At 40.5% G+C, this 16,283-nt stretch overlaps 1 non-coding gene across 1 annotated transcript; it reads left to right on the forward strand.

The window, feature by feature from the left end:
• The first annotated feature begins 14,515 nt into the window (after positions 1–14,515).
• LOC112724228 (small nucleolar RNA R71) lies at positions 14,516–14,619 on the forward strand. The gene has a single exon (XR_003163402.1). It is a non-coding gene; the product is annotated as a small nucleolar RNA R71 (small nucleolar RNA).
• Positions 14,620–16,283: the final 1,664 nt, after the last annotated feature.

Here is a 16,283-nt window from a genome sequence, read left to right on the forward strand (position 1 = left end):
GGATTAATTGGTTTGATCTTCGGATCCTATTTATTTCCTAAGAAAAGATTGGGATTATTGAAGTTCAATTCAATTAACAAGATAACAATTATCAATCGTGTTTGAGTTTGACAACTCCTGAGTTACTGATTTCTTAACCAAAACCAAAAGGGGAAGTAAATATACTGGAATAAAAATGTCTTCAGAGTAAAAGCAACAATAGCATAAATAAAAGAAATCAATATTAGACTGAAATACCTCAAATAATCATTAATAAAAGAGTAATCTGTAACATGAAAGGATTCATAAAGTAACTTGCAAAAGTAAATAAAAGGAATATTGAACCTAATCAAAAGAGATAATCCTGAAAGTGAATAAAAATCCTAAATCTAAATCCTAATCCTAAAGAGAGAGGAGAGAACCTCTCTCCAAACTAAATCTAAATCATGGAAAGCAAAAATTGGCTAGCTCTCCTTGAATGGATGCATTCCCTCACTTCATAACCTCTGACCTATGCCTTCTGGACTTGGATTTCGGCCAAAAAGGGCTTCAAAATTCGCTATGAGCATTTTCTACAATTTCTGGTGCGTGGCCTCTGTCACGCATCCGCGTGGGTCACGCGGTCGCGTCATTCGGAGATTTTCTTGTCACGCGGTCGCGTCAGTCATGCGGCCGCGTCGCCGCTTCTTCGCGCTTGGCATGCGATCGCGTCGTCCATGCGATCACGTGGATGCCAGTTTCTCCAAGGACTCCGTTTTGTGCTTTCCTTCCATTTTTGTATGTTTCCTTTCCATCCTTTGAGTCATTCCTGCCTTAGAAGATCTGAAACTACTCAACACACTAATCACGGCATCGAATGGAAATAAAGGTAATTAAAATAATTAATTTTAAAGCATAGAAAACATGTTTTTCACATACATCACATAATAAGGAAGGAGAAGTAAAACCATGCAATTAATATGAATAAGTGGGTGAAGGATTAAATAAATCACTCAAATTAAGCACAAAATATATCATAAAATATGGGTTTATCATGTATCCAATCACATAATGTTATATTAGGAAAAATAATTATATTTTACATTGACTGCATGAATGATCATCTAAGAGAACGATTATTATTGTACGACTATATAAAATACAAGTGTAATTACCTGTGCCATGCACGTGATAAAATTAAAATTATAATTTTAAATTGTTTTGTTAAAATTAATTTGAATTATAATATTTGACTAATAAAAAAGTAATAAGTTATGCATTGTTTGTTTATTCTCAATTTAGTGTTAATTGTATTAACTCTAAAATAGTTATTAACCGCTTTTAATAATCTACTTTCTTCAATAAATCAGACAAATATACTGAATGTGACCATAAATAATCTAGTAATACCTGAATCCACCAACAAATTGTTATACGTATAAGAATATATCAAAATCAACTCAAAATGAACAACAAATTATTAGAGAATTCTAACGCAGAAAGTTTTCCAATAAACAATAAATAATTTAAACCCACTAAATAATAACTCAACACTATCCTTTGATGCCTGCAAAATATATACCTGAAACAGTACTATATCAATGTTAGTATACAAAATTATATGATTAACGTAATTATAAATTTTTTTTTGAACAAGAGAGCTCAACACAGTACAGTAGAGTGTCAGGTAACCAACTGTAGCCACGATCATAAAGGCTACGCCTGATGTCATTTCCGGCATTGCCATCAACAACAAAAGGGATCCATACTACTCCACTCTCTATAACTGGTCAAAGATCTTTGAAACACCTCTTCTGGACCACCTTCTTTGGAATTAAAAATCCGCATGTTCCTCTCTAGCCAGACATTCCAAATAACCGCAAAAAAGCATATCATCCACTTGTTCCACTCATCCTTCCTATTTACAATGCCTATCCAACTCTCAAAATGTTCTTTTAATGCGCCCAGAATAGACTATGGTCTCCTGAACTCAGAAAGCCATCGACACCACACCTGCCAAGTAAACTCACAACCCAGAAACAAGTGGTGAATATATTCAACATCTCTTTTACATAACACACATATGTTGTCTCCATGACTAATTATTCCAAATCTAAGTAGTCTTTCTTTAGTATTTACTCTTCCTACCAAAACAAACCAAATAAATAACTCCACTCGTGGTGGCACCAAACCTTTCTATATGGTTCTGGTGAAGCTGTAACTGGTGATATCCTCCGGGAAAGTATCTGACTGCACCACCTGCACAAAAGAGTTAGTTGAAAAAATTTCTTCCTTGTCGAACTTCCAAATGACTATGTCTTGCTTATCACATGCTAGTTTAACAGGTCTTAAGGACTCATGCAAATTATCCACTAATTCCAACTCCTACTGATATAAGTCTTGCCTCCACTGGAAGTTCCAAATTCACTCTAACCCATCCCAAAACCTACAATCCCCTATGACAGATCCTTTCTGGCTTGAAACAGAGAAAAGTCTCAGAAATCTCATCTTGAGCGAACCACCTTGTAGCCAGACATCTTCCCAGAATCGAGTCCTCCTACCATCACCCACTTTCATAGACAACCCATCAATCATCTTCTTTCTTACATTGTTATCCTTTAGCTGCAACTGACATATATCCTTCCATGGTCCCCCTCTGGTAGGTAGTGGCTGAGCATATAACATCTTATTGGGATTCAAGTCATAGCAGGAGCATACAACCTTCTTCCATAGAGGACACTCCTCCTTTGAAAAATGCCACCACCACTTGAAGAGTAGAGCAGCGTTTCTAATCACTGCATCACCTACCCTCAAACCACCCTCCTTTTTAGGGGCCTGAACCACTTCCCACTTAACTAGTGCTATACCATTTCTACCTTCCTCCTTACTCTATAAGAATATTCTCTGCAGCGATATCAACTTTTCTGCTACAGCCTTCGGCATCTTGTACAGGCTCAGGTAATACACTGGCAAGCTATTCAACACAGACTTTATAAGGACTAACTTACCCGCTTTATTCAGCACCTTTGCCTTCCACAAACTGAGCTTTTCCTCAACCTTGTCAATTACCGGTTTCCATGTCTTGACTAGCCTTGGGTTTGCTCCTAGAGGGATGCCAAGATATCTGACTAAAAGGTTTGCCTCTTTACATCCCAACAAACTGCACATGTTGTCAATCCAATGCTGTTCACAATTGATCGGGATTAAGCTTGATTTATCGAAGTTAATTGTTAACTCAGACATTACCTCAAAGCACCTTAGCAATCTGGCATAGTTTTTGATGGTCTCCTCTTCCGGTGGACAGAATAATATAGTGTCATCTGCAAACTGCAGATGTGACAACTCTATATTTTCTTTACCAACCATCAGCGGTGAAATTCTTTGGCTCCTCACTGCCTCCCCTATCATCCTGTGTAGAACATCTACTACCATAATAAACAAGAACGGAGATAGTGGATCACCTTGTCTCAAACCCCTCTCCATCTTGAACGGTTTAGTTAGGGAGCCATTTATTAGGATTGCCATGGATGCTGTACCGACACACTCCCTTACCCATCCTCTCCATCTCCAACCAAAACCCATCTTCTGCAGCACAATATCCACAAAGTTCCACTTTACCCAATCATAAGCCTTCTGGAAGTCTAATTTAATAATTGCCACCTTCTTCTTCCTCATCTTCAACCACTACACTGTTTCGCGCGCAATAAGTGCCCCATCATGAATTTTCCGACCCTTCACAAATGTGCTTTGAGTCTCCCCCACTAGACCTGGCATCACTGATCTCATCCTTCTAACCATCACCTTGGATATTACTTTGTATATATAGCCTACCATGCTGATCGGTCGGAGGTCTTTGATCTCCTTGGCTCCAGTGTACTTCGGTGCAAAGGCCACCCAAGTAATATTGGAGTCAGAAGGCAGCCTTTATGACCGAAAAAAATCTAGAATAGCTGTCGATAACTCTGTACCAACCTCATTCCAGCACTTCTTAATGAAGTTCATATTATACCCGTCGCTACCTGGAGCCTTAGAGGATTCACAGTCCCAAACAGCCTCTCTAATCTCCTCCAATGTCGGTATTCTCTCCAAGGCACTTGATTCTTCTTCATCAATCCGGTTAACCAGTCTGTCCCTAAAGCCCACCACCGGTGATCTCTCCTGATGATACAAGTCTCAGTAAAACTCTCTGATGGCTATCTTGATCCGAGCTTGATTTCTTATCAACCTTCCATTAATCACCAAAGCATCAATTCTGTTATTCCTTCTTCTTGTCGACGCCAAGTTGTGAAAGTACCTCGTATTTTTATCCATTTTCTTCGCATGCCTAGAGCGCGACATCTGTTTCCAGCGTATCTCTTTCCTCACATACCACTGCTTACAGCAGCTTACTAGAGCCTTCCTTCTGGCCTCTACTGTACCATCGTAGACTTCATTCCCAACCATGTTATCTACCTTCTTGATCTCCTCCTCAAAGTGCCAAATTTTGTTATCCATGTCCCCAAATTTTTCTTTATGCCATTTTCCCAAAGGCACCGTTAAAGCCTTCAACTTATCTATGAACTGTCCATCTCCAATATTCCTCTATTCCTCTCTGACCATTCTTAGTAATCCTTCATGTGTAAACCAGGAGTCTAGAGTTCAGAACGGACGTGGGCCACTTCTGTACTTGGTATCTTCAACTATTATTGGGCAGTGATCTGACAGACCTCTCGGACCACCTTTTAAGCGAATCTCCGAGAACTCCTCGGTCCATTTTACACTCACTAGGACTCTGTCAATACGACTACAAGAGCCACCTCTATACCATGTAAATTTACGATCATTCAGCGGTAAGTCCACTAACTGCATATTTTAGACCCAATTCTTGAATTCTTCTGCCGACGCTGTTAACCTGTCCTGATTTTTCCTCTCCTCAACCTGTAACACCTCGTTAAAATCACCCATGTAGCATATCGGGACTTGACATAAGCCAGCTATAAAACTCAGTTCCTCCCATAAAGCAAGTTTTTCCACTCTCGTATGAGGACCATAAACCAAATAGAACGCACAATGGAACTCATTTTTCAATAAGACCCCCTCAACACATAACTACCTCTCCCCTTTGTAGCAGTTACGCATTCTAAACATCATCTCATCCCACATTAACAACAGACCCCCAGACGTGCCTTCCGATTCTACAAACTCCCAACCTACCACATCACTTTCCCAAATACGTACTACATCAATTTTATTCACGACTTGCAATTTTGTTTCAACCAAACCTAGCATATGCAGTTTATGTTTTTTTTGAGCTCTTTTATCATACTCAACTTTCCAACCCCCTCATCCCCCTAACATTCCAAGAGCTAAAAGTCATTTTAAAACGTTGTTACACACCTTTTTGAGTTTTTTCGGTTTGCTCCTTCGTGCCTTCTCTTTTTGTTTTGCTAGCCTCCTCTTCTCAGCTAACGCTTTATTCTGCTCTTGTAAAATCATCATTAAGTCATCTTCTTTGTTGTACTACACTGCTCCAGACTCAACAGCCAATTCTCACGCCTTCCTATTTTCAATCATCTGTTCTTCCTTTTTCGAATCGTTATGGATACTGATCACCTATTGTCTGTCATCAGTTTCCACGCCCACACCAGTTTCACTTCTTGCTTCATCAATTGTCGCAGGGCCCAGGATTCTCCCATCATCCACTGTATCGACACCATCTTCGAGGCCCGCTAAGTTCTTCTCGAGAGTCGAGCCAGTTTGTTCGGCGTCTTTATGCAGCTCATCTTCGCTAGAAGGATCATCTCCTGCCATCGCCAGCAATAGATTCCCAGAACGTGTTGGATCGCGTCTTGTTGGCTCATGGACGCCCCCGTCGGTCCGAGTCACAGGACCTGCTTCCCATTCATCTCTCCAACTGGGTTCATGGATGGCTTTATGGTGGTCATGGCCTCTTCATGTTCTAGCCACGTCGTTCTGGTCCAGGATCAGCATCTCCACGTCGATCTGTTCCCTGGCAGCGGAGCGCGTGTTCGCAAGGTCAGGTCCGTGACCCGGATGGATCCCTACTCGGCCCAACTGCCTCAACGTCCCAACTTTCCGCTTCTCCAATTGAGTTGGGCTGCTTGCATTTTGCTCAGCCTGGACTGGGCATTGGTTTACACAGCCAATATCCTTTCCTTCTAAACCAGTGTGCATCCCTCCTTGTTTTTGGCCCAACCATTAAATCGTTTTTGGACAGCAATTTTTCTATAACAACATCCTTCATCCAGCCCAGCACCGTATCCCCAGCTAACCATTTCTTCTTATTCCATATCATTGATCAGATCACAACATCCCTTTAATTTAGCATTTCCTGCTACATCAATGCCTTTCGTTACCATTGGAATTTGAATTTGTACTTATTTGTCATTACTCCATTCATTCAATATGTTTTCAGTAATTACCAATTTATCCTTTCCACCATCTTCTTCCCTTGATACCACCATCACCAACTCAGCCGCTGGATCTCTGTTTACCAATGACACTTTTGAACCGCTCGCACCTGAGATCTCGCATGTTTCTGGATAATAAGGTTTACCTATCTCCCAAAACTTACACTCCAATCCAAAGCTCTCGTGGCCAACCTCTTTAACTAGGACATCAAAACCACTAGCACCAATTGTGATGTAAATCCACTCGTTGATTATGTCCATAATACAAGTGTCAATTTGCACCCGTGCCACACAGAAAGAGAGGCATGATTCCGTGGCTTTGTCGCATCCAACTACTTCTCCCCATTGGCTTCCTATCATCTTGAAGGTCTTTGTTGACCGCGTATGCAAGGGAATACCATAGCACTCTGCCATACCCTTCGAGTTTCACTACGTTCCTCCTCATTCCATCTCCATACACTATGAAAGAACTTCAGGAGGCTGTTCAATTCGAACGTATAGGCTTCTTCAGCATTGAGTATACTTTCAAACGTCAGGAGTGCTTTGTACGCTCCTAGTTCTCTGACTTCCACCACATGGGGCAAATTCTTACTGATCATGGCCTTCAAGGACATATAGTCAATTGCCTTTGTCGTTTCGCCTATTAAACTCCTCTGTAGCTAGTCCAAATTTGCTTTTGTCACCGGCACTTCCAACTTCTTCGTCCACCCATTGCCGTGTGGGTCGCCTGGTGTTTCCTTCTTCTGCATCTCCTTCACATTGCTCCTTGTACCCTTTTGGCGCACTTCATGTTGAGATTGAACCGTGACCAAATTCTGTGCGTCATTTTCCTTTTGATGGACCTTCGTAATCTTCACTTCATTCGTGCGTCGATACCTAGTGATGCACAGAAAACTTGTCTCATAACAAATTTCCTTCGGCAAGTATACCAAATTTGTCGTCAAGTAAAAACTCACAATAGAGTGAGGTCGAATTCCACAGGGATTGATTGATCAAGCAACTTTAATTAGAAGAGTGTTCTAGTTGAGCGAATCAGAATTCGGGTTGAGAATTGCAGAAAATTAAATGGCAGGAAAGTAAATAACAGAAAAGTAAATGCTAGAAATAAAGAGCTGATTGTAGATGACGGAAAGTAAATTGCAGAATCTTAAATGGGAATGGGGTAATTGCTCATAAAAGTAAATGACAGAAATTAAAGAGAATGGGTAAGATCAGAAATGGGGAGTTCATTGGGCTCAGGAGATGTTGCATTCTCCGGATCAATTTCATTTTCATCTCTTCCTCAATCAATGCACTCATTGATCTCCTTGGCAATCTTAAGTGATCGAACTACAATTCCTTGTAATTCAATCTCTCAAATCTTGATCAATAGCCAATTCCTTGGTCAATTGCTCATGAGAAGAGATGAAGTATGGTCACTGATTATACCACATGCATTTCCCAAATCAAGTGTTGAGAGGATTATAGTCACATATCCATCCAAACCCAATTTGGTCCAGCATGAGAAAGCATTTCTAGCATGATCTCTTCATTCCTCTTTCAAGGTTCAGAAGAGATCCAAGTTTGAATAGCTTCTTTTCTAAGATAACTACCCAATTGGATGAAGATTGAAAGCTTTCAAGTAAAATCAAGAGAAAAGATAGAAGAAGAATAATGAAAACTAGTATTGATCCATCAAATTACAACAGAGCTCCCTAACCCAATGAAAGGGGTTTAGTTGTTCATAGCTCTGGAAAATGAAAACAAAGATGGAGAATACATGATGAAACTAGAAGTGTAAAGAAAGTAAAATACAGAGAGTAATTCTATGCCAAGAGGTCCCTATAATTTCCAACTCCCATTTTAATTCAAAGCTACTCCTATATATACTACTCTTCTGATCTTCTAGTTGGCTCTTCAAGTATTGGGTATAGGCCTTTGGATCTTGAGTTTGAAGCAGTTTTCTTCTTCATTGGGCTTAGTTTTACTTGCAGAGAAAAAGTGTGAAGTGGGCAGAGACTTTAGCTCAGAACGTTAGTGGTGTTAACGTTCAGTGAAAATATGGGTTCGAGAATTTTAGTGACAATCACCTTTTTCACTAACGTTCCTCACCAAAGTAAGAGCCACGTTAACTCCAACGTTAGTGGCACAAACGTTGCCACTAACGTTGCCTCTTTGTCCTTCGCACACGTTATTGGGACTTACCTTTCCCAATAACGTTGAGAAGTCTCCCCCTTTCCTACGTTAGAGTCCACGTTAACTTAGTTAACGTGGCTCTTTTAACGCAGGCTTGCCAACCTTCGAGAACGTTAGTGACACTTACCGTTGTCACTAACGTTTCAATGTGCCCCTATTTCTCACGTTAGAGTCCACGTTAACTAGGTTAACGTGGCTTCTAACGTGGCCATGCTAGCCATCTCCAACGTTAGTGACAAAGTTGAGTGTCACTAACATTGGCTTATCATTCCCTTATCCACGTTAGCTTCCACGTTAACTAAGTTAATGTGGGAGTTAACGTGGCTCATAGTGGCTTGTGTGGGTTCATTCCAATGTTAGTGACAATGTTAGGTGTCACTAACGTTGGCGATCACATTCTTGCTTCACGTTAACTTCCACGTTAACTAGGTTAACGTGGGAGTTAACGTGGCTTATTGGGGCTTGTGTGGGTTAATCCCAACGTTAGTGACAATGTTCGGTGTCACTAACGTTGTCGATCACCTACTTTCTTCACGTTAGCTTCCACGTTAACTAGGTTAACGTGGAAGTTAACGTGGCTTATTGTGACTTGGCCAACGTTAGTGATAAAGTTGAATGTCACTAACGTTGGCTTCCCCTTTACTTCTTAACGTTAGAGGCCACGTTAACTAAGTTAACATGGCTCTTAACGTGGCCACTTATGAGCTTTGTCCAACGTTAGTGACAAAGGTAAGTGTCACTAACGTTGGCTCCATTTCCTTTCCTCCACGTTAGAGTTCACGTTAACTTAGTTAACGTGACTCTTAACGTGGGCAATGATGGCTTCGAGAGCGTTATTGGTGATTACTTTTCTCATTAACTTTTCAAGTTACTCCCATTCCACGTTAGGAGTTACGTTAATTGGATTAACGTGGCTGCTAATGTGGTTCTTCCTTGCTTCCTTTGTCCTGAAATCAAGCAACAGAGTGCATCAAAGTTCTAGTCCAAGTCATGGGAAATACAACATCCAATTTGTCATTAAATTCATGCAAAATCCTCATGAAATAATGTAAAGTGCACAATGTATACTTGAATCAAGATGTAAGTGAATATCTACCCAAAATTAGCTTATTTTCTAAGGAAATGCATGAAACTACCCTAAAAATAGTAAAGAAAAGGTCAGTGAAACTGGCCAAAATGCCCTGGCATCACAACACCAAACTTAAAGCTTGCTTGTCCCTAAGCAAGTACTGGAACAAGAGAATGATGAATGGAATGTCAAGAGAAATGAGTCATTCTTGTGGAGGTCATGTCCCTGGTTTTATGGTGGTTTCATGCATAGCAACTTAGATTCATTCCTTTACTGGCTTTCAGACCTTTATCATGTCCTAGAATACTCACTGTGATTGCATCCCATGAGACTTTTATTCATTGATCCTTTTATTGTTATTTCAAGGCTTATTTGTGTTCTTAGGCTAAGTGCTCTGTAAGGGGGCGACTCTTTAAGATAAGCTTTCAGTCAACACTCCCGAACCAGTTGGTTCAAGGTGCTAGGTGTTAAGACACCCCTAAGGACTTACTCCCTCAAGTCTCTTTCCCCCATACATACACACCACAGGCATATAGTTTATTTATTTTCTTTTCTTGAGACCTTGGTGTCCAGCACCTCTTTGGGTTACTAAATGCTCTGTGGTGAAGGTTACTCTTGATAGTGGACTTTCAGCTGATAATCCCGAGTTAGTTAACCCAAGTTACCAAGTGATAAGTCACCCCTAAGAGCTTATTCATCCAAGTAGATCCCTCACACAAAAGCACCACAGACACATGCCTCAAGATTAAAACCATTGGTGCCTAGCCTTATTGCTTACTCTTTTTCTTTTATTTTTCAACTTTTATTGTTCTTTCCCTTTTTCTTATTAGGATCTTCTTATTTAGCTAGTCTCATGGGGTGTGTCTCAAGCATAGTATTCATGACAGATAGTTGTCTTCCCACCTGGTGGTTGAACCAACTTAGCTAACTTATGACTATACCATAAACTCATGAACTTACTCCATAGTATGAACTCCTCTCTGGTCTTTTGAAACACTCATTCTCTTTTCATATGATTCAAAAGGACAAGCATACAAGTAAGTAAGGAGATGATGCAGTAACATAAAGACTAGCAAACATAGACCTATTCAAAAAAACTTAAAAGATAGAATTTAAAAAGGTTCAAACTACTATGGAAGCATGTTCTATTTCATACAAGATCTTCCTTATTTAAAGAATAGAGAAAGATGGACCAAAGAAGGAACTCCACCACCTTTTACTCATGTGGTTGCCCATGCTCTCCTCCTTGCTTGTCCTCCTTGTGTCCCTCTTGATTGCTCGTACTCCCACTCCCTTTGCTTTTTCCAATCAGCTTCTTCCAGAAACCACCATCTTCCATCTTCTTCTTAAGTGTTTACTTCTGCTGTTTCATGAACCTTGATCTCTTATCCGCATATCTTTTTCAGTCAGCTCCTGGTATACAAATATCTTGCACAATCTGGTCATGATTGGGGTTGTTGTCCATTCTTGAATGATAACTCTCTTCTTCAAACGGTATGGACCGCAGCTTTAATGCCCTCATGACACTCATGGGACTAAAATCCACAATATTTCCTCTCACAAAGCTTGTATATGACTCATCTGCCTTATCATATCGGACCGCATTTGCATAAAACTCTCTTATAAGATTTGCATTCACCTTAATGACTGGATCAGTGAGGAGTTTCCATCTTCTCTTTTCTACCTTCTTTGTGATTTCGGGACACTCAGTTTTCCTAACTTGAAATCCCAGCTCATAAATGATCTCCTTATCCACCATCCACCCGTATTGCAATGCATGATACAAGCTTCTAAATCTCTTTTCATCATATGGGTGTTGCTCCATAGGTTCCTTTCCCTTCCTTCTTTTAGAGCTCGAAGATGCCATGAATGAGGGTTAATGTGTGAAGTTGGCAAGGGTGTGGAGACTTTCGGTTGTTTAGGGTTGAGTGCAATGAAGGGAGTGAGGGAGAATGTTTTTAATGGGTTAGGAAATGCTTTGCTCCTAAATGGATAAGTGTGAAGAGTGGGTGTGGAGTGTGAAGCTAGGGTACGGAGGAACAAGGATCACTTATATAGAGAGGTTGTGAGTGAATGGAGGGTGTGGATTGATGGAGTGGTTACTTGATGGACGGTTGGGGTTGTGCATGTAGAAAGGACAAGGATCATCACTTTATGATGGGGATTGCTCGGTCTTCAAGGGTCCCATTCTTTTCCATGTTGCATGGCAACATTTTCCAATGCTTTTCCTTTTGGGAACAAGTGTGTAGTCCCTCTTCATGAAGTGGCCGAACCTTCCTCATTTCATTGTCCAATTAATCTCCTTCAATGCTCCTCTCCTTTTTCCTATAAAGATAAAATAAGAAAAGTAAGAATTAATATCATAAAAAAACAATTTAAATTTTACGGCTAGAATAATAAAAAGAAAAAAAGATTTTGTTTATTCATGAACTCCAACTAACTAACTAACTGTGTATCCTTATATGCACATTGGTGGCACCATGGGGTGACACCAAACTTAGTTTGGGGCACTGTAATGAAAAGTTTTGTTCAAAGCTCCAAGACTAGCATGCTCTGAGTTGCATCCATGCTTTCTTGGCATGCTTTGAACACCAAACTTGTTCTTTACTATATACTGCATAACAAGGATTTCACCAAGTGTTTGTCAAGTTTGGGTTGGAATTCATGAATATTGACTTATTCACTATTAAAAGCATATAAAACATGGGTTGCCTCCCATGAAGCGCTTCTTTAGCGTCACTAGCTTGACGTTTCTCCTTCATCAGGGAGGTTGATAATGCTTCAAGTCCTCCCCTTTTGCCTTGGACTTATATCCATTGGTTGTATCAATGATCTCTACATGTTCCAAGGAGAGAACTCTGTTGATAGTGAAGACCTTAGGTAACTGAGATGGTACAGTGGGAAGATCAGGGAGAATATCTGGGAAGTAAGCTGAGATCACTTTATCCCCTGGAGAGAAGTCCTCTGTAGGGATCTTCTTGTTCCTCCACCCCCTTGGTACTTTCTTCTTTGTCCCTTTTGATGTTGCCTTGCTCTTTGTGACTTCTTCTTCTAAGGGAATTTTGTTGTTGTCTTCACATGTCTCTGGTGGTTTAGGTTCCTCCAGCTTTTCCTTGAGCTGTGACAACTGCTTATTTCCTTGTTCATCAAACAAGGGCTTTCCCAGCTGGGCTGGTTGTGCTTCAGTGCTTGCTTCCTCTTTCAGTATCTCGTTATGATCTTTGCTTGGTTCTTTGTTCTCTTGGTCTGCTTCTTGTGAGAATTTGAATACATTAAAGCTGAGTCGTTCATCATGGATCCTCAATATTAGCTCCCCTCGCTCCACATCTATGAGTGCTCTGGCTGTAGCTAAGAATGGTCTTCCCAATATGATTGGGTGAGTGTGACTCTCTTCCATGTCCAGGATGACGAAGTCTATGGGAAGAAAGTATTTTCCAAGCTTTACCAACACATTTTCCACCACTCCTATTGCTTGTTTTTGAGTTTTGTCTGCCAGCCTGATGACTACATCTGTGGGCATTATCTCATTGATCTTCAGCCTCTTCACCAGGGATAAGGGCATTAAGTTGATGCTTGCTCCCAAATCGCAGAGTGCTTTATCAAACATTGTTTCTCCTATGGCACAGGGGATATGAAAACTCCCTGGATCTTTTTTTTTTTTGTAGGCAACTGTGGTTGAATGAAGGCACTGCACTCCTTGTTCATTACTATAGTTTGGCCTCCTTTGAGTGAGATTTTCCTAGGGAGCAATTTCTTCATGTATTTGATGTATACAGGCATTTGTTGGATGGTCTTGATGAATGGTATGTTGACATGCAGAGATGCAAACAAGTCAAGAAATCTTGAGTATATTCTCTTCTCAACAGCACCCTTGAGTAGTTGGGGAAAGGGTGCATAAAGTCTCAGCAGCTCCTATTGTGAGATTTCTGGTTCTTGATGATCTTTTTCTTCCTTCTCTGTTGAGGTGTCTCCAGGTTGTTCTGCCGACCTGTTTGGCTTGTCCTCAGTCTCCTTATCACTTATAGTGACCATATTGCAATCTTCCCATCTTACTTTCTTTATTTCACCTCTCGGATTCTTCTCTGTGTCACTTGGAAATCCATCTGTAGGTTTGGGAATATGCTCAGAGAGATACCCCACTTGGGATTCCAACCTCTTGATTGTGTCTCCCTGGTTCTTGAAATTGGCTCGCACTTCCTCCTTGAATGCCTTGTTGTCTTGAATCTCTTTGCCTATGCCTTCAAGTAGATTCTCAATCCTTGAGAGTCTGTCATCAAATGATGGTAGGTTGGGATTAAAGGTGGAAGGATGAGGAGGGTTATTTTGGCCTTGGTAAAGGTGTTGAGAGGGTTGGTTATGTGGGTGCTGATATGGTCTAGATGTGAAATGTTGGTGAGCTGCATTGTTGTTGGGATTTGAACGTCTTTGATCTATGCCTTGGTCTTGTTGATTTCTCCACCCAAAGTTTGGGTGATTCCGCCATCCAGGGTTATAGGTCTTAGAGTATGGATCATGGTTTTGCCTAGGTGAATTCCCAATGTAGTTGGCTCACTCCTGACTACCCTCTGCTTCTTCATTCACTCCTTCTTGGGTTGTTGATGAAGTAGTGATTGCTGCTACTTGGTTCCTCTCCATCTTCTTGGTGAGGTCAGCCAGCTGCTGGGTAATGAGCTTGTTTTGGGCCAGCAGAGCATCTACATTGTTTAGCTCCATTACTCCTCTAGTGTTGCCTCTTTCAGAAGCATAGAAATAGTCATTCTCTGCTACTATTTCAATGACATCTATGGCTTCCTCAATAGTCTTCTTCTTGTTCAAAGATCCTCCTGATGAATGGTCTACTGCCTTCTTTGATTCATATAACAGGCCTTCATAGAAAATATGCAGCTGCACCCATTCGTTGAACATGTCAGGTGGACACCTCCTTGTTAGGTCTTTAAACCTCTCCCATGCTTCATACAGAGTCTCACCATCTTGTTGCCTGAAAGTTTGGACCTCAGCTCTCAGCCTATTGATTCGTTGAGGAGGGTAAAATCTTGCTAAGAATTTGTTTACCACATCTTCCCAGGTTGTCAAGCTCTCCTTTGGGAAAGACTCCAGCCACTTGGCTGCCTTATCCTTGAGTGAGAATGGAAATAAGAGCATTCTATAGGCGTTAGGATGAACACCATTAGACTTCACTGTGTCACATATTCTCAGAAAGGTGGTTAGATGTTGATTGGGGTCTTCTTGGACACTTCCTCCGAACGAACAGTTGTTCTGAACAAGGGTGATGAGCTGTGGTTTTAGTTCAAAATTGTTGGCATGGATGGTTGGCTTTTGAATGCTACTTCCACAGTTTCCTGGGTTTGGATTGATGTAAGAGCCTAAAACTCTTCTATCCTCCCCAGCATGATTTGCTCGACCTCCTCCGCCATGGTTGTGAGACTCTTCTTCATGATGGTTTTCCATGTTTTCTTCCATGTTTGGTTCAAAGTATTCCCCCTCTTCCTCGGCACCAACCACTCTTTTTCCTCTTGCTTCCCTCCTTAATCTAAAGAGGGTTCTCTCAGGTTCAGAATCAAAGGAAGTTGAAGCCCCGCTTCTTCTTCCTGTCATACAACCAACAAAGCACAAGCAAGGAAAATAAATGCAGAAAGTATTCTGTTAGAGTTACTGTTAGTGTGAGTGATGCAATATATCAAACAGTTAGTGGGTTAGTGAACTAAATTGTAAATAACAAAGAAAATTGAAAAAGTAGGGAGAAGGGAAGAAATTAACCAGAACTGAAAGTAAATTACTCAAACAGAAAATTAAATCAAACAAAATAAAAATGCTCAATCTAGTTATCTTCCAATTTAATCATTGTTGATTCACAATCAATCCCCGGCAACGGCGCCATACACTTGATGCACGGAAAACTTGTCTCATAACAAATTTCCTTTGGCAAGTGTACCGAATTTGTCGTCAAGTAAAAACTCACAATAGAGTGAAGTCGAATCCCACAGGGATTGATTGATCAAGCAACTTTAATTAGAGGAATGTTCTAGTTGAGCGAATCAGAATTTGGGTTGAGAATTGCAGAAAATTAAATGGCAGGAAAGTAAATAACAGAAAAGTAAATGCTAGAAATAAAGAGCTGAATGTAGATGACGGAAAGTAAATTGCAGAATCTTAAATGGGAATGGGGTAATTGCTCATAAAAGTAAATGACAGAAATTAAAGAGAATGGATAAGATCAGAAATGGGGAGTTCGTTGGGCTCAGGAGATGTTGCATTCTCCGGATCAATTTCATTTTCATCTCTTCCTCAATCATTGCACTTATTGATCTCCTTGGCAATCTTAAGTGATCGAATTACAATTCCTTATAATTCAATCTCTCAAATATTGATCAATAGCCAATTCCTTGGTCAATTGCTCATGAGAAGAGATGAAGTATGGTCACTGATTATACTACATGCATTTTCCAAATCAAGTGTTGAAAGGATTATAGTCACATATCCATCCAAACCCAATTTGGTCCAGCATGAGAAAGCATTTCTAGCATGATCTCTTCATTCCTCTTTCAAGGTTCAGAAGAGATCCAAGTTTGAATAGCTTCTTTTCCAAGATAACTACCCAATTGGATGAAGATCGAAATCTTTCAAGAAAAATCAAGAGAAAAGATAGAAGAAGAATAATGAAAACTAGTATT

The sequence above is a fragment of the Arachis hypogaea genome, chromosome 11 (genome assembly GCF_003086295.3).
Source record: "Arachis hypogaea cultivar Tifrunner chromosome 11, arahy.Tifrunner.gnm2.J5K5, whole genome shotgun sequence".
In the NCBI taxonomy this organism is placed as follows: Eukaryota; Viridiplantae; Streptophyta; class Magnoliopsida; order Fabales; family Fabaceae; genus Arachis; species Arachis hypogaea.